We start from the raw sequence: 24,664 nt of genomic DNA on the forward strand, positions 1-24,664 counted from the left end.
ATGCCATCTTAATTAACCCCCAGTCAATTGCTAATCTTTAAATGGTTGATCCAGTGAAACAAATTTAGTGAGGTAATTAGTAGAATAATTGATACATCAACTAAAATACGTCAAAATAATATCCACTATTAAGCATGTATTATTGCTTGTTCAGTAATAATTAATTACATGGTTATTTACACAAACAATGAGAGACAATATTTACTTTGCTATTTGACGCAATACTTAATTATCTGATTACTTGTCTGCTAAAATTATATTAATTATGTTACTTCTCTGTCAGCTGGATTAGGGTAATGCATTTCAGATGGGGCAAAATGTGGCTTTACAGATACTGTTTTAAGTATTTTATGATATGTACTATATACTACTACAGTATTTATAGTTTAGACATTTTAACCATTTTGTTGTCATTTGTGCCTGGTTTACATCATTTCCATATGCAGTTATACTTTCATGGGTAATATAGGAATATTTTATATTGATTTAACCTGCTTATTCTCCATGTACATATCCAACAATTCAGTCACCACATTTAGTTTTCAATCTTATTTACTGGCCAGTATGGGGTGTGGAGGTAAAAAGCCAATCAGGTCACCAGGCCTCTCTCTCTAGCCCCTTTTGGCAGTTTCTAGTTTTCTATGTCATTTAAGAGAAGTAATCCCTCCAGAATTACCTGCGTCCCATTCCAGTAACACCTCTCTTGAGGACTACTCAGGCTATATTCTAACTCGATGGCTACTGTAAACTACCTCAGCTGGCTCCATTAATATGTTGTTACTATGAGGTACCTCTTTGAGATTTTATCTTAGCATTGTTAATATTTGTGAAGACATGGAAGACAACACAGAACATGGTGCTAAAAGATGGCACACCATTGCTAGTAAAACAAAATAAAGTTGCTTATTGAAATGTAACAAAGCTCTCCCCAAATCCTGGAGAAGAAACAAATCAGTGGGTTTTATGTGCTCCACAGAAAGTGATAAAGATGATAAAGTGAATTAACACACACAGACATACAAAAACTAATTCTGCTCTGTTTATGGTTTCAAGGTTAAACCATTAGATAGATGAATAGGATTCCATAGTAGAGTATTTGCCTGCTCTCTGTGTGGCAAAATGTTTAGCATGGAGGTGTAATTGCTTGCAATTCAATAAAGATTATAATGTAAAATAAAAACAATGTTATGTCACATCTCCATTGGCTTCAGTGTGCATTTTCTTTTCTAATCTGGCCTTTGCTGCCTTTTTACTTTGAGATTTTTCCTAAGCCCCTGTTTCTGGAACATGTCACTTTTGCTTAGTTTTTGTTTAATAATAAAGTGAATACATTATTGCTTGATTGGTTTAATTAAATCATTTGTGGTTTTACACACTGGAATTTCTTGGTGTTATATTAAGGTTTAGGTTTTTCATTATTTTAGTTTACTTCCACCTGATAATTCTATCTACTGAGAAATTGTTACAAAACCATTCTGAAAACAATAGCATTATGAAACAAATGATCATTTTATCCCATACCACCACGAATTGCTCTAAAAAAAGCAAAGGAATTATTAAATTGTAAACCTGTTCAAATTTTGCAATCTCTACACAAAAATACCTTTTGAAAAGCTGAGATACTTTACTTTACATAAAAAATAATAAGCAAAAATAGAACTGCTATTTTTACCACATATTCTGTATTCTATAGCTTAAAAAATTTGCTGTAGCACTTGAATTACTTTGAAAAGTTAGAAAGATAATAAGTGTGAGAGCTTTGTAATTTTCTCTGTAAATGAGGTGGATATGTTATTTTATAAGATAGAGTAGTATGGCTCGATGATATATGAGAAATCTACTTTAACAAAAATTGAAACACCATCTATGCAGTTTTATGACTATTTAAGATTAAACAGATATAGTTAATTGGGTTGAAAATTGTAAGCAAGGTGCCTCAGCATTTACTTGTCTTTATATACATATGACATTCTGTTTTATATACCATAATGTGCATACAGAGAAATTTAAGTGTTACATAAAACAGAAAGACCTTACATTTTAAACCAATACTTTTTATTCATCTTGCCCATATCCATGAATTGGATGGCCATGCCTGAAAATAGCAGGCCAGACATGAATAGGGCAGATGACATCAATGGATGAATGAAAGTGGGATGCTTGGTGTGCAGTGCCTGCTCTTCGTGAGTGACAGGAGATGTGAAAGATCCAGAAACAGACAGTGATCATGGACAGAGAGAGGGGGTGGTTGGAGGCGTAGAGAAGCATGTTTGCTGTATTGATGCTGTTGCCTGTGGGCTTAACCACAGGAGCAGTAGTGATCATGGTAGCTACTGAGAAGGATAAAAACAAAAGTGAGCCTGGAAGGTCACCTATAAAATCCAGTGTTTGTCAGTCTTATGTTACTTGTGTAAAATAGTAAAAAAAAAAGTAAACATAATTTACATATCAAGCAAGGGAGGGTTAAATAACATCAGAAAATGCAACACACAAAATAAAAAAGGGAAACAAATCACCTCCTGTCCAATGATTCTTCCTACATGATTTTCCCTGGAAAAACATGTGCACTAACCTTCCAATGAACACTTTTCCAAACAGCCTGTCTTATCCTTCTTGCCATCTTCCACTCCATCATAGAATCACTTCTGAGTTGCCTTCCTTCTGGAGTAAGAATTGCCCCAATTGCTGTTTTTTGGTTTAGGCACTCATATTGGAGCTTGTATCATATATTACACAGTAAGGTGCCATACATTACCTAATGAGCCATTCTGAAGAATATATTCCATTATCAGAAGGCTCAATTTTTTCCAGAAATGGCATCTGTTAAAACCCCAATTTCCCCCTGGGACATATAAAAATCGGACTATCTTAGTTAAGGTAGCAGGACCTTTGATATACTTTGGATTTTCCTGTGGACTTCTTGCTAGAGTATCTGTGTTATCGTGTTTTCCGATCACCTGTGATATGCATGAAAACTACCACCTATCACTTAACTTCCTTTCTCAGTGGGTGATAGCAAGAAATGTCAAACTGTAACATGTAACCTCTTACCTGACTCACTGTCTCTCCTCTCTGTATTATACTCTGAATATTCAATTTTAGGGATCTCTAATGCCAGCCTGCTTGCTGAATGGGGTTGTCTTTACTTTTATTCTTTTACTTCAATTCAGTTTACCACAAATAGAGGACCACACAAAAGCATCCTCTGCTATGTTTTGGAGTTTCTTCCAAAGCAAAAATGGGCAAGGCACCCAAAACAAGCTACAGAGGAGGCCAGAACTTTAACTAGTCTGCCCAGTAGGGGTTCACCTGACTTCAGCCTGGCTCTTGAGGCACATTCTGGCGTCAGCTATGGCATGTCAAAAATTGGGAACTGGAAAAACAGGTATAAATATTACAAAAAATAAACAGAAAACCCCACAAGGAGACGTGCCACTGCCAACCTCTGGCTTGTACACAAAATGAACAACAAAAAATCTTTATAAAGCAAAGATTTACTTAAAAATAACAAAATACAAAGAAACGCTTAAAAGAGCAAAACAAAGAGCAAAGCTGTTGCCTTAAGGACAGTTCTAAATAAATCAGTCTGATTGCACAGTTCAGAAAAGAGAATCCTATAAATGAAAGCAAGAAGTCACAAAAACTGCATAATCCACCAAGAACAGCAATACTCATCAAACACCAATAAAAGATGAATGATTCCCACTCCTAAGCATTTTCAGCTTAACTAGCCTGAAGTAGGGCCCAGGAGTTGTGATATCAGGGTGGTCCCACCTCTTGGAGCTCCTCCCACAAAAAAACTGGGAACAGAACTACATTTAAAAGTGCAGTACACAATTACCACCTCACATATGAAACCACGAGAAATAACAAAGACACAAGAAATAACAACTCCAAATAAATAAAAACAACAAAAGACATAAGATACACATATGACCCAATGCATAAGACTGCCCTTATAGGACCATAGCTAAGTAAAGAGTGGACAATCCATCAACATGAATACCAATCAGACCAAGACATTGCTTTAAGTTTTCCCTTACAAATTATATTTGTATCAAAGCCAGTAGCAGCAAATTATACAACCTGCTTGGGTTCATGAAATTGTCATTCAGTCTCAGTTGACAATTCCCAGATAGCTTCTTTCTTTTAGGTGCAGATTGTATTTCCTTTATTAAAAAATTAAAAGAAAAAGATTTGTTATACAAGATAGAGCTCATTGGAAAGAATCCTTTACCTAAACAGTATCATATAGCAATCTCTATAAAAGTGTCCATTTTGCATCTGAGGTGAGCTTTTTCCAAAATTGTCAGAAAGCAGCAACTGAAATAAAAGAAAGCTCAATTTTTGCAACAAGCAGCAACAGAGTGAATTTTCTTTTGAAAAAGTCTAGTAAAAGGCGTCCAGAAAATTAACTCACACATACAGTAAAACACCTGGCTTTTCTATTAGCTGAGAGCTTACAGTTTCTCAAAAGAGACAATGCTACTAAATCATTACCACAAGCTCAATGTTATTTTCCTAAGACAATCAAAATTTGCACATTCTAACTATGTAAAATACTCTAAAACTTGCTTTGACTTTCAGCTCTCCCAGATTATACTGCATTCCTATTCAGATTGACAAGACTTTTAGCCTTATTACCTGAGATTTATCAGCTGTGAAGGTTAAAATATCTCTTATGCTCCATGTAACATCATGAGGCCTGTTCTAAATAATTTGAAAAATGCTGCAGTACTTATGGGAGGTGCTTGCTGATTTTAGGAGCATACACGATACACTGGGGTAAACTGTCCCCGTAGGAACTAGCTGGAGGCTCAAAAGTGCAGAAAAGCTTTGGTCCACTAGAGGAAAATCCTATCATAAGTCCCCAGTCCCTATACAAAGCATTCCTGACTCTAGACGTAGCTCCAGCATGTGGCGTCATTCTTCGATACAAGGCCGCTCCTTCCTCATTGTTCACATCAGCTTGCAGTTGGTAGATGAAGTGGGCAGGAGGTAAGAGAGGCAGATTGTTGCACATGAGTTGGAAAACTGAACCAGCCACCATAAAAGATACATAAGGAGTCTTACTGGTGTAAAGGCAGGCCCATAGCTACACTTAGGATTACTGTTTTCTCTTACCTATTGCATATTTTTCTTATTGTCATCTGACCTAATTCTACCCGTATAATAAAGTTCTTGCTTTGTTTATAGGTTGGTCTCCTTGGCCAGTTTTCTGGGATGTAGGGCATCCAAGTGTGCCCCATAGTACAGACAGCCAACAGTATGTATCTTCTGTCAGTAAATCACACTTCCATGTAATATTTTGCCCCATAGCCATCTGATCTCACATTCAAAATGTGACTTGAAGAATATTATTATGTTGAGAAAAAATACTTTAGTCAGATTCAATTTTACACAGTGCAGTATAACAGAACACCCTGTTTCACCCAGAAGGTAGGAAGGAAGTGGACAATATTGGAAAGAGGTGGAGGACCATTGTGTGATGTGTCTGAATGTAGGATTTTAATTAGTAATAAAGACAAAGTACAAATAAAGAAACGGCCCACAGGCACTTCACAATGATGACTGGCTGACCCTAGATAGTCAGGCAGTGTAAATAATCCATGATTTTGGTTATTATTTAAACCTGCTATGGAGCCAATGCAATTAATATGTTTTTTCACTTAACACCTGCTTAATTTTCATTCACTGGTGCAGTTTTGTCAGTTTGTTCCAAAAACTGGCCATATTATTGTAGGTCCATGCATTAATGATTAAGATTATTACTAGTATGCATTTACAGGACAAACTGTGTCAAAAAATAGTCTGTTTCCCCCTACAGCCCCCTAAATGTCAATTCTTAAATCTATCTGTAAGAGCCATTTCTCATTTACAATTTTTTTTCGATGAGAGGAAATAAATTCTGTTTTCATGTAAACATGTATTTTTTTTTTTAGCTGGCATGCAATTTTGATGCTAATAGTAGTTGTTCCATAATCTTGCCAGCCTATCTTTCAAGGGTATAGAGAAAGGTTTCATCAATGCTCAATGTCACCCTTATTCATCGAGCCTTCCCTCAGAGATGTGCAGCATTAAAAATTAATCATATCTCAAGGATTTTGTAAATGGGTTCAACAATGCAGGATTCAGTGATTCTGAGTGCAAATGATAGTGTGGGATTTATTTTGTATAGTGTAATACGTTAAAGCAAACACCATCATGTATCAAAAGTTACATATAAATAGCACCAAAAAGAAAGTTGGGAAAAACTTGCAAGTGATTGAAAGATTGCCATTTACTTACTAATAATTTTTTGCTGTTTGTTGACAGCTCCTGTATTTCTGTGTTCCAGAATGGTAACTGTAAAACAAATTGAAAGTCATTGATATCCAACAAAAAACTGAGTTTATGCAATGTAGAGATCAAATACCTTACCTCTACTAAAAGGGAAATAGAGGAGCCTTTATTACTTGCAGTGAGATGAACAAAGGGATAAGCAGAGGAACTTTTTGGAAGTAACATTTTCTTTTGAGTTTCCAGCAAGTTTGAAAATTAGAACGATATTCATTTATAGAGTGCTACAGCAACTATTTTGTATTATCTTCTAGGGGCTTGTGTCCCAAAAGGGAAATTTTGTAATATGCAGGCTTATACATATTTGTTCAGTTTTAGGTAACCAATATTTGGCAACATTTCAGCAACTCTTAAATCAAATCAAGAAGAGATGTGAATTTCTTGATTCTCTGTTTGTGATTATTGTGTTATACTGTAATACGTATTGCTAATGTGCTTCCTTTCCTTTCATTTTAACCCCAGACTACAGTATTATTTTTCTTTGGCGTGCCTGCACAATGTCATTTTTTCAACTATAAGGATGTTAATTTTAGATATATACAGGTGTGTTTGCAATGAGTTTTTGCTTTTCTTTTTTTTTTTTTTTTGTCTACTTTGTTCCTCTGTCTTCCAAAGTGTACCCTGCCAAGGCACCTTGGGCTGTCAACATCAAACTGGAAAATTAGCAAAACCCAGACACTGCTCATTTAAATGGTGGAAATAATTTTCTAAAGTTTTATTAGTTTCCATCCTTTCCTTCTGTAACTAGAATTGAAAAATAACTGTTTGATAATGGTGATTTGTGAGCCAAATTGTGTTAGTATATATACAGCTGATTTAAGAACAGTTCTTTTAGGCTGGGATTTTGCTTGATTAAAGCAGCCCTGACCCATCACTTTCAGGCAGAGACCATGATTGATTAGAGCAGGTGCACTGTGGAAAATAGGAAAAAAGGTGCTATTTGGGTCTTAGAAGAGCACAGTCCATATATAACATAGCTCAGATGGCAGTTAGCCATACCTAGCAAGTTTTATAAGAAGATAACTGAATGTGCAAAATGTGTGAGTATTTATAATGGTGAGGGACCTTCTTGAAGCCAGAAAATGTCTGCAAGTAGCATGCCTCCTGCACTTTGCCTGACCGGACATACAATCATCAACATTCCCCACTGAAAATCTGGATGATTGTAGTGCTCCAATGGCTTCTCTTTGTTCTGGATATGCATGTATAAATGATGATACTACATTGTATATTAGAAGTGAAAGCTCCATTTTAAAGCAAGTTATTGTTATATTGTCATACACATGCATTTGGGAGTCAACCAAAGGGACCAGAAGACAGCAATTTCACACAAGGCCAGGGGGTGGCGGGTTGCACTAAACCTCTCTCTTTTCTATCTGCAGATCAAACACGAGAAATCCTGCCTGTGTCCGATTACAGTCCGAGGACATCATTTTCTGTCCCGGCCTTGAGGACTTCACTTCCGGTTTAAGCCCCATTGACATCACTTCCCTTGAACCGCCTTAAGAACCCTCCACCCTCCATACTTGAGCAGCTCTGTTTTGGACTCTAACGTGTACACATTATATGCGACTTTAAGCCTTTTGCAGTCTGGGAAACTATATGGGTGGCTGCCCCAAACTTTCATTGTGTGTCCGGCTATATCTTTCACAATATATACTGTATATATAAATGTTAAATATATATATATAGTCACATCTGTGAGCATAGAGGGACAGCAGAAGGGCTCTAGCGACTGTAATTTTACTGCCACACCAGGTGTGCGTGTCTTAATATCTTTGTTTCTTTTTTCTCTTTCTCCCTCTGCAGACAGGATGATTGATAGCTACCACATCTTCGACGTCACTTCCAGTGTCTGTTCACCTGTACATGCTTATTTCTGCCATAAGGAACGAAAGCCAGAAGCACTACCATCTTTGGAAGTTCTTTTTGAACTTGAGTCTGCAGAGATGACTCTTTTTGGGCCATATTTCACTTCTCAGATTATTTCCATCATGGTTGCTAAAGGTTATGTCCCACATTTCTATAAAAAACACAATCCCAGAGAGAAAGCATGCCCTGCTAGAGACATCTTCCTTCTTGTGCCATTTTATTCTTAACATGCCTTCTTATGGATTAAATGCTTTCCATCATTATAATATTAAAATATCAGTAAACTTCTACAGTATCTGGGTTGTGCATGCATAAGTGATCTTTTTGGCAACTACTTTTTTAAGATGCAAATCAACACCTACAATTATTTGTTACTTTTTGGACAAAAAGAACCATGTTTTGATGTGAACTAATTCTGCTTTAGACTAACACTGAAAATTGTATAATAGTAATCTGAAAGAAAGAAAGAGAAGTGAAGTGATCATATGAAATTTTATTGTAGCTTATAAAGCAATGCTTCAGTAAGTACTTAAAAAGTCATTGAGCTTATAAAGATGATCAAAGAAATAATACCTTCTGGCTTACTGAACTCATTTACAGCTTGATGAAAGAAGTTGCCTCTGTAATTATTCCTGTATGGTCTACTTTTGCCTGATGGTCACAGGATCACACAGTCTGATCTTTGGCAAAATGAAAAAAAAAGACAATGATCTCTAAACTTTAAGACATTAGTGAATTTAAATTACTTCTATCTATCTATCTATCTATCTATCTATCTATCTATCTATCTATCTATCTATCTATCTATCTATCTATCTATCTATCTTTAGACTAATTATCACCAAACATGGCATGCATGATGTTTGTGGGCCCTTTTTACAAATGATTACAATTTCAGCACACAGCGTCTCTAGATGGTTAAGTTATGGTGAAGGATTTGTGTTTTGTGTAGAGTATGTGTAAAACAAATTCATAATGAAAGTTGTTTTGAGTTAAAAATACTGGACATACATTTCCTTAGCAGATCATGCCTAGAAGGTAGCCACAAGCACTGTTTCAACAGCTGTCATATTTTGAGAGGGGTCAGATCATTGGCATGTGTAATTTGAACAGAAAATAGACCCAGGACACAACTATTCAGAAGGATGACAGACAGGGAAAATCCAAGTATACACTGGATGGCAATGGCATACCACAAAGCAACAACTTCTGAATTTTAAATCACATATTAATCAGATCATTAGGACAGCATTTTTTCACTTAAGAAACATAAGTAAAGTTAGACCTCTTTTATCACTGAAAGATGCTGAGAAATTAGTTCACGCGTTTGTTTTCAGTCGACTAGATTACTGTAACGCACTCCTCTCAGGACTACCCAAAAAAGATATAAATCGTTTGCAACTAGTGCAGAATGCAGCTGCTAGAATCCTAACTAGGAAAAGAAAATCAGAACATATTACTCCAGTTTTGATGTCACTACACTGGTTACCTGTGTCATTCAGGATTGACTTTAAAATTCTGCTTATGGTTTATAAAGCCTTAAATAATCTCGCCCCATCTTATATATCGGAATGTCTGACACCTTATATTCCAAATCGTAACCTCAGATCCTCAAATGAGTGTCTCCTTAGAATTCCAAGAACAAAACTTAAAAGAAGTGATGAGGCGGCCTTCTGCTGTTATGCACCTAAAATCTGGAATAGCCTGCCAATAGGAATTCGCCAGGCTGATACAGTAGAGCACTTTAAAACACTGCTGAAAACACATTACTTTAACATGGCCTTTTTATAACTTTATTTTAATCGTAATTTAACTTAATCCTGATACTCTGTATGTTCAATTCATCATAATTCATCATAACTGTGAATGAAATTAATTCTTTGTATTCTGTTCTAATATCAAGATGAACCATCCACCTTGAACTGTGTAGCAATAACCTGGACTCATCAGTACCAGTGTGATGTCTCCCTCTGACAACTATAAACACATTGTGACAGATAGGGACGCTGTCGTCCCCTTGAACCCTCAGATCAGACACCAGGTAAAAGTTCAATAATTTGACTTTTTATTAATAAATAGTGCACAAAGCACCCTCCTCTCCACAACATTCATATAATACACTACAATAATCAATCACAATACAATCCTCCACTCCCAGACGCGTTGCCACCCTGCCACCCAGCTCAGCTCAACGTCTGGGATCTCCCACAGTCCTTTAATAGTCCGTGACCCGGAAGTGCTTCTGAACCCGCAGTCCATGTGACTTCCTAGCACTTCCAGGTCAGATGAAAACTCCTCTTCTTCAACCCGGAAGCACGTCATTCCCTTTGTCCATGTGACTAGGACGCACTTCCGGGTTGTAGGAAAAATACTCATTGCTCCTCCCTGCAGCTCCTTCTAGTGCCCCCTGTGGTATCCAGCAGGGCTGTGGATAAAAACTCCATTGTCCATAATTCCCTGCTGGTATCTGGGGCACCTCCATGCTGCAGAAAGGGCTACACCTGGTGGCCTGGGGGTATTGGCCGGGATGACTGGCCGGCCATAGACCACAACATTTATTTCTATAGCACATTTTCATGCACAGGGCGAAGCTTAAACTGCTTTAGAGTTATCAAATAAATAGTTACATGAAAAGAAAAACAAATTCAAATTAGGTAAGAATACTCATGGTTAAATAACAGACAAAAAACAAATAATACACACAAGATAGATATGGTCAGTCCTTAACTTTTGCAAAGGTAACATTGCTAAAAACAGGAACAAAAGCCAAAGAATCAAATGTTAATTCATTGAACATATTGGAATAGGGGGTGTTTTGTCTTGGTAGAGTAATATATTACTCTACTTTCCCCTTTTGTACTATTAATATGTAGCCTTTGTCAGAATGCCTCACATCTCACAGACTTACCACTGCTTATAAAGTATTGTACCATATAACTTCTCCCCAACTTCCCTTCTACATTTATAACCTCAGGCAATTAGGTGTAGTAAATGACAAGCAGGAGTTAAGTTACACTTTAAATAATGTATTATTGATAATATTCATAAATAATATCGTGAATACAAGCTGCTGAAATGAGCTTCCTCCCAGGGTGTCTGGGCTTTCCCTTATAGATAGGGTGAGAAGCTCAGTCATCCGGGAGGGGCTCAGAGTAGAGCTGCTGCTCTTCCGCATCGAGAGGAGTCAGATGAGGTGGCTCGGACATCTGATCAGGATGCCTCCTGGACGCCTCCTTAGTGAGGTGTTCCAGGCATGTCCAACTGGGCACGCTGGAGGAACTATGTCTCATGGCTGGCCTGGGAATGCCTCGGGATTCCCCAGGAAGAGCTAGAAGAAGTGGCCGGGGAGAGTGAAGTCTGGGCATCTCTGCTCAAGCTGCTGCCCCCCCGATCCGACCTCAGATAAGCGGAAGAGGATGGATGGATGGATGGATGGATGAAGTACATTTGAACATTGGCAACCATACAACCTGATAAATGGTGATGTGTAGTTTCAGGCGGCACACAGACTTAGTTACTTAAAATGTCTCTAGTTAATGCATCATTTGTGATCAGCTTTCTTCAGAACAGGCCGCATGCCAGTTTCAATATGGCTGCCAAGTTGTGCTCTTCATTGTGTTGTCCTTTTCAGTTCATGGTGTGTGAGGTGGTCTTTCATCAGTTTGGTAAGAGAGAGAGAGGGGGGTAAAGCAAGTAAATTGATAGGTTTTCTGTCCAGCCCCTACAGCCAACAGGGCATCATAGTACTTACTTAAAAGCTTCTGATACAGGCCAATTCAAAACAGCCATACTTCAGACCAATGGGGCAGAGAACACCTTCACACCTGCCCCTATGAAGCTTGCCAGTTAGGCAGTCTGGATTTCTTGTGGGGATTGATTGAGAGACTCCAGCAGAAAAACATTTGCCAAACTTGTTTGTGGCATTTCCCCCAACCCTGTCGTAAAAATTACAAAGGACCGGTTCTTAAAAGGGGGGAAGGGGTGTGGTGTAGCGGGTCCACAGCTCACATAAAGAGCCGCTTTTTAAAAAAATAGCTCGCGGCTTAGGGAGGGGGCGTGGTAGTGTGGTTGAAGTGGTTCTCGGGGCGATTTGTGGTGTTGGCTCTTCTCACCTAAGTGCACAGGTGAGGGACTGTTCACATCGTAGTTGTTCCCGGGAACCGTTGATTGCCACAGCTGCCACGTCCATTATAAAGAGAAACCCGAGACGGTTAAGGAGAACAAAAAAAGAACAAGGAAAATAAAGATGGAGGTGGCTGGAAAAAGCAGGATGTGTGCGTGAGCGAGAGAGAGGGAGAGAGCCAGTGCGGGTGAGCGAGCAAGCGAGTGAATGCTCGCAGGCAGCTGTATGGGAAGCCGGGGTGTTAGGCCGACACCCAGGTGGAAGTCATAGTAGTGGTCGCTCCTGCTGAGTGAACATGTAGCGGGAGTGACCAATGAAGAAGAAAGACTGTCCGCGTAAGGCCGGGATGGCAGTGGGAGTCGGGTGGCTTGGTGGAGAAGTCCTTGGTGTGAGCGTCCTGGATGCCAAGGATTCCAAGTCTCGGGCCTGGGATGAGTGCCAGACCGAAGCCAGGATCGGGAGGACTCCAGACCTGTGTGTGTGTGAGAAAGGACAGCTGCAGAGAGAGCGTCTCGCCTGTTACAGGGCCCAAACGGGAGAAGCAGGAGAGACACTAGTTTAAAAGAAGCACAGAGCTTATTATTTTAAAAGATTGCTTCCAGAAACATTTGACCTTGGGTTTTAAAGGAATGTGTTTCTGTATTTTTTTTTTAACCTCCACGTTTTTCACTTCTGTTTTAATGGATTATTTATTTAATCAAGACTTTTTGGGAACCACTGCACTTTAATTGAACACTTTGTTTTTGTTGTTTTGTTGAAATAAAAGCACTTTTTGTACTATCCCCTTGTTATTGTTTCCTCACTGTCTAGCTTATCTTGGTAACATTATCGACGGTGTTAGGTTCAAGGGCTCCTGAACAGCAGATGGGAGCATGGAGCTGAACCAGCATCGTCACAAGGGGTTCTTATCAATGACAGACATTAGTGTTACAAGTTACCAATAAAGACATAAATACAACATATTTATCAACTTATATGCAAAATTTCACACCACAACAGGGTGTTAGGTTTCCACAACCACCAAAAACTGTAATCTTTCACTAGAGATTGCTCAATATACTCTTTACTGCATAGACATTTTTATAACAAAACATTTCAGATACTATGCACTTTTAACACAATAGCCATGAAATAATCCATTAAAAGCAGTACACAAAATAAAATTGGTAACATACAAGACATTTTTTCTTGCTTTTCTTGCCTAGTATTCTGTGACTTTTTGTCCTAAAATCTCAATAAAAAAACTAGTTGCTGCTACAGGAAGATGCCAAGACTGGTAAAGTCTCAACATCATTTGATACTCTGTCCTTCACATCTGGTGGAAGGCTTGAAATAATTCATCAGCGACATCTACTTTGTGTACCACTTAAAATTCTTAAAGGTCTCGGAGTATGAAAGCATAGCAGAGGCAAGCTAACGTTTAACCTTTAAGCTGCGATCAATGATGAGATCAGCAGCCTTGATGTCTCTAGCAGCCAACAGTGACTGTCAACAGCGGCTTGCTGACATTCCAGCATGTAGCTTTTCTAACACCTTTATTTTCTCACTAAGCTGCATCAGTGACTTTGCACACTTTGGCTTAGAACCTGAAGAAATTGCACTACAGTTTGAGGGCATAATTGCAACACAAAACTTGATTTTTTCAATCAAAACAATGAAAATATGCAACAAAAGCACGGGGAGCTCTTTTACTTTACAATGGTTGGGTGACCAAGACCGGTGAAGTGCCTAGTACGATACTAGCTGCTCCCCAAACTTGTACTTGCGCCTTTCTTTTTTTGTTCCTCTTACTGTGCATACCTGTGAAGCCTGAGAATGTTTGCAGTTGCCAACACGAAAGTAAAAATGAGTTTACAAATAAAACTGCTTGAATGTAGATGTTGAGGATCAACTGTATATTCAGACATCACAGGCAGCTGCACAGGACTGATCAGAATGCCACCACAGAAGAACCAGAAAAGAAAACAGAGAAAAGTAGAGATTAATACTGATTGCAAATTCATTTATAAATATAATAATTATATGATTATCTAGTTTATTACCAGTAGAAATAAAATGTAACTACATCCATCTTACAACCCGCTGAATCTGAACACAGGATCACGGGGGGTCTGCTGGAGCCAATCCCAGCCAATACAGGGCACAAGGCAGGAACCAATCCCAGGCAGGGTGCCAACCCAACACAGGACACACACAAACACACACTAGGGCCAATTTAGAATCGCCAATCCACCTAGCCTGCATGTCTTTGGACTGGGGGAGGAAACCCATGGAGACATGGGGAGAACATGCAAACTCCACGCAGGGAAGACCCGGGAAGTGAACCCAGGTCTCCTTACTGCGAGGCAGCAGCACTACCACTGCGCCACCGTGCTGCCCAATGTACCTACAAAAAAGTAAAATTTAAAAAGTGGGCTTTTAGAAGTTTTTAAATGATCCGTGGTGTTAGCCTGGTGTATCTCTACTGGTTATGTGATCCAGATTTTTGGCACATAACAACAAAAGGCCGCCTTGCCACTTCTTTTTTACTTGGCTCTTGGATTAATAAGCAGACTGTTATTAGAAGATCTAATATTATGACCTGGAATGTAAGGGGACAGTCATTCCAAATTATAGAAATGAGCAAGATTATTTAAGATTCTGCTCCTCAACCAGCCATGTCTTTAGCTCCACTTAACAGAAACAAGTGACAAATGTGGAATGACATCCTATGGGGGAGTATCCAGACCTACATTGACTCAGTGCTGACTAGTGATATTTCAGTTCTGATTTTAATTGTAGTTTTAGTTTTTATTTTATTTTATAAAATTTATTTTTATTTCGTTCTAGTTTTCAGTGGAGTCAACAATTTTCATTTTTATGTAGTTCTGTGTTTAAAATTTTAGTTTTTATTTTATTTAGTTCTGGCTTTTTTACATAATATTAGTACCATTTTAATTTTGTTTTTTCTTTTGCAACACTACAAATACTGGCCTAAACATATTTCAATGCAAGTTATGTTTCAGTCAACAAAATACACTAACAGTTCACAGTAATGGCGTTAAATACAGCTTGACTATTAATGATCAAACAGATTAAGTGGTTTAATGAGCCTAGTCAGGAAGATCAAATGTTTCAACCCAAGAAACCAGTCTGTGCAAGCACAATGCTGTTAAGCTTTAATCAAGTACGCTTTTCAAGAGATTTGTTCATGTTGCAATGACGACCACTGTACAGATAGCCACATAGTGAAAATATTCGCTTTACGAGCGCCTGTAATGCAGGTGCACATGGCAGCATGCACCTTGACTACTGGTTATGGTTAATATATCATCAGCATTCTTTACACACACATAGGTATGGTGCATATTGGCTAAGAAAGAACGTTACATTTACAGTGGCGAGAGAGAGCGGAGAGAGCGCATTTGCTCCGCAACCTCCATGTATTGCAATTTCACAATTCATACTCATTCAATACAAATGAAAATGTTGAGTGGAGTACAAAAAGAAAAAAGATTTAAATTTTGACCTTAATTTAAATATTTTGTTGTTTTTAAAAGCTTTTAATTATGATGCTTTAATCAGTTTTAATACAGACTGTTCAACAAAAGGATAACACGAAAAACAAAAGAATATTTTATTTAAGGTCAAAGTTGAGCTTTTAAATATTGTATTTTTTTTTCTTAGTCTGATCCCATTTTTGATAAAACTGAAAACAGTTTATAAACTTTATTTGTAAATTAAGTTAATGCGCCTATCCTTCTTCCCGAAAATCTCTGTCACTTTCTTGTAAAAGACCTCATTATGTTCTTTTCATTTTGAAAGTCTTAATATTCCATTTTGCCAGTCAATCGGAACAAAAAATAAAAAGAAACTGACCACTGCAGTTCACTTGACTTTCTGATATGGCTGACTTATTGGCACTTAGAGCTTCAGTACTGCAAGGTACTGTCTGTCTCACCTTGTGCCTTTTTACTGCAGTTTTATGTTCAATCAGCAAGACTAAATATGTCCCACACATTCATTAAAGATATTAGTCAGACTGTGGAAAGTCAGGGTGTGTAATAAACGCGTCTGCTAACATTATATTGGTGACATACAGAGAGACACCAACAGGCGGTGTGTGAGGGACAGCACAGTTCAAAGTGAGGTTCAGCTTGTCTCATTGCTGCCGCACCTCGCGTTTCTCCCCGATATTTGAAATGCACAAATTTAGCAATTTTAACTATAAAAATTATCAAAATTATTGAAATCATACAGAAAATAAATTTATAGCACACACCAGTAGACAAATTTATTTTATGTTATCATTATTTGTTTATTTACTTTTCATGATGAATGGTGAGACCGCATGTCCCTATATGAAGTGCAGTCAAGGTGCTAGAGAAGTGCTGGCCTTCCACTAAATACTGATCCAACTGATGCTACACTGGAACTCCGAGACTATTTTCTTATTCTCGCACACTACATTTGCTTTTATTATCGTCTGTGCTTTAACTGAAGTATTTCTCGCTTTCTACCCGCAAACATCTGTGCAAAACTCACCACCGTCAATCACAAGTGTCTACTGCTTCAACCAGATGAGGCAAATGCACTCAACAAACAAACAACAGTCCTTTACGGAAATCGTGCCACATGACTAGTAAGCCCAATGTATAAGATCACCACAGAGTGAACAGCGTAACGTAACTGAACGCTCAGGGCGACCTACAAACACACCCTCTGCATGACTGAACTGGACTGAACGAAAATGTTATTGCTGTTTTTTCTTTTTTACTCAATTTTCGTTCTCATTTTAGTTCGTTCATATATCATTCATTTTTATTTTTATTTAGTTTTCGTTTATCTGTTTGTCTTAATTTCAGTTCTCGTTCTTGTAAAACAAAAAACAATATTTTAAGTTCTAGTTCTCGTTATGAAAATATCACTGGTGCTGACCAGTGTTCAACCATGTCCTCTTGGAAATTGTTTTTACAGATTTGTTTTCAATAAATCTTTTAATTCTAAACACAGTAATTATATTTAATAATTTGGTTCATAAATTAGCCTCATAAATTTTATGTTAACTGGACAATGCTTTAATGGTGCTGTGATTTATAGTTTAGCTATTTATATATGTTGTGATGGTCAAAATGAATAACCTTACATACAAGTCACGATGTCTACAAGGTAGGATACAGCCCTAGACAATAAGTGTATATAACATGTGTGAAATTAGTATCATCTTATTTATCTGTACCATATATTATATTTGCACACTGGTTAATGAAGATATGGAAATGTAAGTTTTATTCATGCTATACAAATCTGAAGAAGTAAAAAGTGAATTGGTGAATTAGTCCATTATTATTATTATTATTATTATTAATACTATTATTATTATTATTATTATTATCATCAGTTTCCTACAATTGTTCATTAAAAGAGAGTTTGATGTCACAATGTAACAGATCTAGCATATTGCTGATTGCTTATTGCCTTGTGAGAAAAAAATACACAATTACAATTACTTCTGATGTAACAAAGCATTCCCCGCTTAGCCAATCGAAGGGAGACATACAGGGATGTCTTATAGCCTATCTTAGGATTCAAGACATATCCCAGAACAGGACACAAGCCCATTACACTCATATAAGGGTAATTAGAAACTGCCATTTAACCAAACACCTGTATCAGTAGTAAAAGTAAATAAATAGACTTCACGTGGACAATGTCTTGGAACTGGATTCAAACCCAAGGCAGTAGGCCTGTGAGGCAGCAGCAAAAGCCACTGTGCTACTATGCCATCACTATTCGTAATGTTTATTTTTGTAATATCTGTGTTAATTATATTAAGTAGAATTCAAGGTGTTGTATAAGGAAACAGCAATAACAAGGTAAGAGTAAGCAAAATAGGTACCATTTACTTTGTTTTATTAGTAACTGATGAATCATATAAATTGGATAATATTTTATTAAACTACTCATTTAATTTTGAAATGCTGCAATAAAAACATAATTCCTTATTTATAAAATCATTCCAGCAATCATTCCATCAACGCTTTGGCTATGTGTCTGTTCATCATTTTCTCATCCTGGAGCATAGGAGCTTTCAACTGTCCCTTAGCAACATAATGACCTTTTCATATAACAAATTTAAATTTTTGCTATTGGGATTGTGATGTCTTACCATATTAACAATTTTAATCTAATCTCAGAGCACAAATTTCATATAATTCCTGGAAGTTCATTTGACTTGTTATTATCATACTAATTGTTAAGTCTTAATGTAAACAATTTATTTAGTGATCTTCCAGAAAGTATATTTTAATATAATTTTTAAAATCTGAAAATAGTACTTTAGCATTTCTATCTGCATTTGTTTCTTCATATTAATACAACAGAAGACACAAATAATAAAATGAATTGATTCACCTGTAAACAGAGAAAAGCAATATAAAATACAAGTATGAACTGTACAAATATGTCCATCTGTCCATTCATTTGCTGTATGTTAATTCCTATATAAGGTTACCCAAAGCTAATTCTCAGGAATACAAAAAATACAAAGAAAGAGGCAACCCAGAATGGAACAACAGTCCATTGGAATTTGGACTCTGGCTTATCTTTAGACAAACGTAAATCTGCAAAAAAAGTAAGCAATACATTTATGAAAATGGCAGTAAGCTGGGACACTTGACAGTTACTGATTCAGAGAGGGAAAGAATTTGGCAATTTTAACCAAATTGAGGTTGGGCCAGATTTGAACCTTTTACATCATCACACAAACACGTAAGAAAATTTGAATACTGTAATGCAAAAAATATGATAACTGATTGTCTCAGTGTTGAAAGAAGGATGTCGGACAATCAGGTTGGCTCTTCTATTCACAACATGAACCACTACAAGACAAAGGCTTACTTTATACTTGCTGGTTGGGTACTGATATTATTTTACTAGAGCCGTGACAACACTGTGTTATTGGAAGCCCTTGTTATTGTACAAAGTTGATTTTGAAGGATTTAGTATAGATTGTTGCTGAAGATGGTAAACTACTGTATATCCTTAGAGTTAACACAATTTGAGGTGTCCCTTTTATGTTTTGCATTTGTTTTTCCTATAAAACTGTGATCTTTAAGAATAAAAATTGATTGCACTTGATTGATTGGACTTGGTACTCCAATACTTGTGCAGCAAAGGAGGTCGATCACATCTTTGTAGGCAGATGCTGGAGGCTCTTACAAAACTGCAGGGACTACAGAAGTGCCCAATTTGTGAATTCTGACCACAGACTTGTTGCTGCTAATCTGAAGGTGTAAGGAACTTACAGACTTGGGAGTTACTGCCGATCCTAATGTGATGTGGGAGACATTCCATGACCAGACCCTGAAGGTTGCTGAGGGTTGTAGTGGTGTAACCAGTGTTACCAGAAAGAGGTGTTTCATCTCACTGGGCAATGTGGATATCATCAAGAGGATTTGCAGCTCATGGCTTAATGGCATCTCCGGTCTGAACTGGGAAGTGAGGAGGATGGCTGTGATGGCTCTGAGGGCAAATAAGGAGGTGTTTGTTAAAGGAATCTGTGAGCAAGTGACCCACCATCCGTCTAGTTACCCACGTCCTGGTTACAGAGTGCGCTATGTGGCTAAAAGTGAAGTGGCCTGTGATCTCATTTGTGGGATTTGATGATGAGCCCCTGCTGTAGCTAAGTACTGTATTGAGAGTGTTGGAGAAATACAACTGTTTTGAAAAGCTAGTAGCTCAGATGTATGATGGAGCTTCTGTGATGGCATCAGAGCTTAATGGGATACAGGCCAAAATTAAAGCAAAGGTGCACGAGGCCAAGCTTACTCACTGTTACGTACACAAAATGAACCTCGTGCTGTTGCATTCAGGAAAATGTATGCCTCAGTGTAAAACCTTTTTCAAAACAGTTGAAGGACTAGGGTCATTTTTTAGTAAGTCCACAAAGTGCACCCACTTACTGGATGATGTTGTGAAGTGACGTATACCAAGAGCAGCACCCACAAGATGGTGCTCAAACTCTTGGCTGTTGCAGACAATTAGCATGTATCAATCAGATCTGCGTGCTGTATTTTGAATTGAGTGAAAATCCTGACAGTTGGGATAATAACACTCTAGTGATGGCCACTGGATATGATCCGTGGCTGTGAAAAGCATCAATGTGCGTTTTAATAATAGCATATCAGGGTATTTTCAGTGAAACCAATGAACTTTTTAGATTGCTGCAAAAAAAAAGTCATGGACATTGGATATTGTTGTGCGCAAATCCGTGATACAACTGCAGTTGTTGAACACATGAGACAACAGTTTGACACATTCTATGAGCGATTTGAGCAAAAATGCATCACTCTTGACCTGACAGATAGTGAAAGTAAGCAGTCTGTCAGAGATAAGAGGAAACAAATGTTTTTTAATATTCTGGATAACATCAGTGTTCAAATGAAAGCTAGGGTTGATCATTTTGGTGAGCTAGCATTCCTTGGTTTGGTTGATTATGCAAAATTTAATGAAATGTCACAAAATTTTGATGACACCAAACTACAGAGCCTGTTAAAATATGCAAGGCTCTTTGACTTTGTTAGACTAAAGGCTGACCTTATTGGACTGTACAGCTCACAAACCGTAAGGAATGAATGTGAATCTCCTGGACGGCTTCTCAGCTTTTTGGTCCAGAATGGTCTGATGCAGACTGTTCCTGAGTCTGTGGAAAGATCATTCTCTGCATTGAAAAGACTGAAAACATACAGTAGGAATAGGACAGATCCAGGACGACTTTCCTCCTTTGCGATAACCTCCATTGAGGCAGAGAGAGTTTTAAAACTAAAGGAAAATAAGGAGGACATTTAGAAGAAAGCGACAGAGATTTTTGTGGAGAAGGATAGGCGCATGGACTTCATTTACAAATAAAGACCATAAACGTTTTTCAATTTTATGAAAAAAATGGGATCAGACTAAGAAAAAAAAAACAATCCAATATTTAAAAACTAAACTTTGACCTTAAATGAAATATTCTTTTGTTTTTCTTGTTATCCTTTTGTTGAACAGTCTGTATTGAAATTGATTAAAGTATCAAAATGAAAAGCTTTTAAAAACCGCTAAATATTTCAATTAAGGTTAAAATTGATTTTTTTTATTTTTATATACACTACTCTGTACTTTCATTTGTATTTAATGAGTTTGAATTATGGAATTGCAATTTAGAACACATGGAGAGTGCATAGCAAATGCGGTCTCTCCACTTTCCCTCTATCGCCACTATAAATGTAACGTTCTTTCTTAGCCAATATGCACCATACCTGTGCGTGTGTAAAGAATGCTGATGAGATATGAAACATAACCAGTAGTTAATGCTGCCAATTGAATGGTGAATAAGCTACTCTATTGGGTTCATGTATTTGTAAATTTGACTCTGAAGTCTTGTCAGTGCCTCACCAGCCATGAACTGATCATAAATATAAGAAAGTGTAGTTTTCTAATGTATTGGCCTTTTGCTCATTACTGCCAGGATACACTCTGAATGAAAAGGAAGAGCTAGGTTTAAGAAGCATAAGCATCAGTGTTGCCAGCTCCACACTGTTCCCACTCAAATGGGCGGGTTGTGCTTTATTGGACTACTTTTTTTAAAAAGTAACACAGTGTTTGGACTATTTTTTGACCACTTCTGCACTATTGCCCTGTTTCTCATCCATCTTTCACATAAACACCTTGCTATTTGCACTTGTATATGTACTTTATCTTTGCAAACTCTTTGAGGGACCCTCTCCGTTCATGTTATGTGATGGTATTTACCTATTCTGTCACTCTCAAATATCTCTGAAGGGCATTCGCTCCCTCACCAGACCTGGCAACCATAATAAGTGCATACATCTTCTCACGATTGAGAGAACAGGCATGCAGCATTTTTAATTGAAGCAGTTGGCAGCAGCTACAGAATTTACTTATGTCACAGAATGTCACACTTTACCATTATTTAGCTATTTCAGAATTCTGAAACATGTCATTAATTAAGAAGAAGCATAAAGATAACTTTTTGAGGTCATTTAAAAACATTAATTTTAAACCCAAATAGTTGCAGGCATTCCTAAAAGATAAAAAAGTGCTAAAGGTGTTTTAAGGTTTTGAAAATTTCAACGGAGGTTTCCTTCTAGGATTGCTTAAATGAACTGTACACTCATTTGCAAAATATCTGTCGGCTGCCAAATATCATTAAGTTAAAGACTGTTATCTGTGTACCTTTTTGAAAAATAAAATAATTCCCTGGAACTGTCTGAAACTGTCTCATAAGGCTGCATCCTAAATGCCTACTTTTGGGACCCATACTGTAATTAAACAATGATGACTTGAGGCATAGAGATGATTGCATTCTGTTTTTCCAGTCTGCTGTCTTTATTAGGTTGACAATCATTTATTCTGCCATACTGTCCTGGAACTTACACCAGAGTAGTGAGTTTACCGGAATTTGCCAAATGCTGTCTTGCAGAGAGACTCCCTGTGCATTAAATGTTGAAGGTGTAACAACATGCATCTTATAATGAGAACTGTGAATTAATTGTGGCTGGCAAATTGCCAGCTCATTACCCTATGACACTTTTGACTAATGATGCAGTTAGCAATCTCTGGTTGGAATATTTAATAACCATTGATAGAACAATAGTCTAACATGCAATCAAAAACTCACAAAATAACATAAATACTAGCACCTTCTTTATTTACCATTATCTAAAATGATATAATCTTGTAATTATATTAACTGATATTTTTAAGCTCTAACTGATTTAGAATTTAGATGCAATTTCAGATATACTGCAAGAACAAAAATCAAGGAATGCAATCAAGGCACTACACTAATTATTAAGCATTTTTCAAGAGGAGAGGGGTCAAACAGCCAAAGTTTAATTTACATATTTTTAAATGGTTAATGACTTAATGGTTAGGTTCCTAGGAAAAAAAAACGGTAAATGCAGACGTCAGAGCAACTGAGAGCAGATGGTTTTCAAATTTTTAATGAAAGTAGAGTTTCAAATCAGACTTCATTGGCTCAGACAGATATGATATCCCGAAGGATAAAACCACTAGCAGGTTAATTTCAGAATGGAAGAAAGTTCATTTCTGAGATGTAGGCGTACTGTGGAAGAAATTTGATATGAACATAAAGCCTAGGAGGCTTATGAATTACACAGGGAACCCATTGATAGGGAAAAGCATCTTTAAATTTGTTATATTCTTTTGGTGAACATAATTTAAACAATTGTGAAAGCCTGCATTGTTAAACTCAATGATTTTATTATAAACAAGTGTGTAATCATAGAAATACTGGGGAATTTTTTTGTCTTTATGACTTGCTCAAATTTAAGTTTTATTTTATTTATTTATTTTAATTTGATTTTATTTTATTCTTACCCCAAGCTGACAAACTGACAAAAAATATCCCGGACAAGATGCCCATCCATTTGTGGACATACTTACTTGCACTGATGCAGTTTACAGCTGGCAATCTAACATTTATTTGAGGTGTGGGAGAAAATGCACAGATGAAGCCCACGCAAAAACAAAAATGTGCAAACTCCAGAAAGACAGGGAACAGACTGGGATATAAGTTTCGATGGCAGGGGTGTAATGCTGTAGTGCTAATCCTTGTGCCTCCTTGTTGCCAACAAAAGGTATATGTTCAGTACATAGGAACTTTTTTTGTGTTTATTCTTCCAGTAATAATATAATTAAAAGAGGAAAATAATGAAAAGTATGTATAGAATATTAAAAATTCATCTATCCATCCATTATCCAACCTGTTATATCCTAAAAAAGGGTCACGGGGGGTCTGCTGGAGCCAGTCCCAGCCAACACAGGGTGCAAGACAGGAACAGACCCCAGGCAGGGTGCCAGCCCACCGCAGATTAAAAATTCAATAAAACATTTTATAAATGTGCAATACGGTACCTATAAAAAACATTTACCCTCCTGAATGCTTTACAGTTTTATTGTTATATAACATTAAATCACAGTGGATTTAATTGACCTTTTGACACTGATCAACAGAAAAAGGGTCTTATTGTCAAATCAAATACAAATCTCTGCAAACTGGTCTCAGTTAATTACAAATGTAAAACACATTCATGCCCTTTAATATGGCGCACCTATATCATCACTGGGGCAGGTAATCACCTGTCTGTGGTTAAGGGGTTTCAGCTGATTGTAGTATAAATGCACCCGATCTGGAAGGTCTAAATTTTGCTTATTTAGCATAAAATAAAAATAAAGAACATTTGAAGCAACTCAGTGAAAGGGAGATTGAGAAGCACAAGAGGATGGAGAAATAAAAGCTATATCTAAGTCATTGAATATCCCTAG

Source organism: Polypterus senegalus, chromosome 9 (genome assembly GCF_016835505.1).
Source record: "Polypterus senegalus isolate Bchr_013 chromosome 9, ASM1683550v1, whole genome shotgun sequence".
In the NCBI taxonomy this organism is placed as follows: Eukaryota; Metazoa; Chordata; class Cladistia; order Polypteriformes; family Polypteridae; genus Polypterus; species Polypterus senegalus.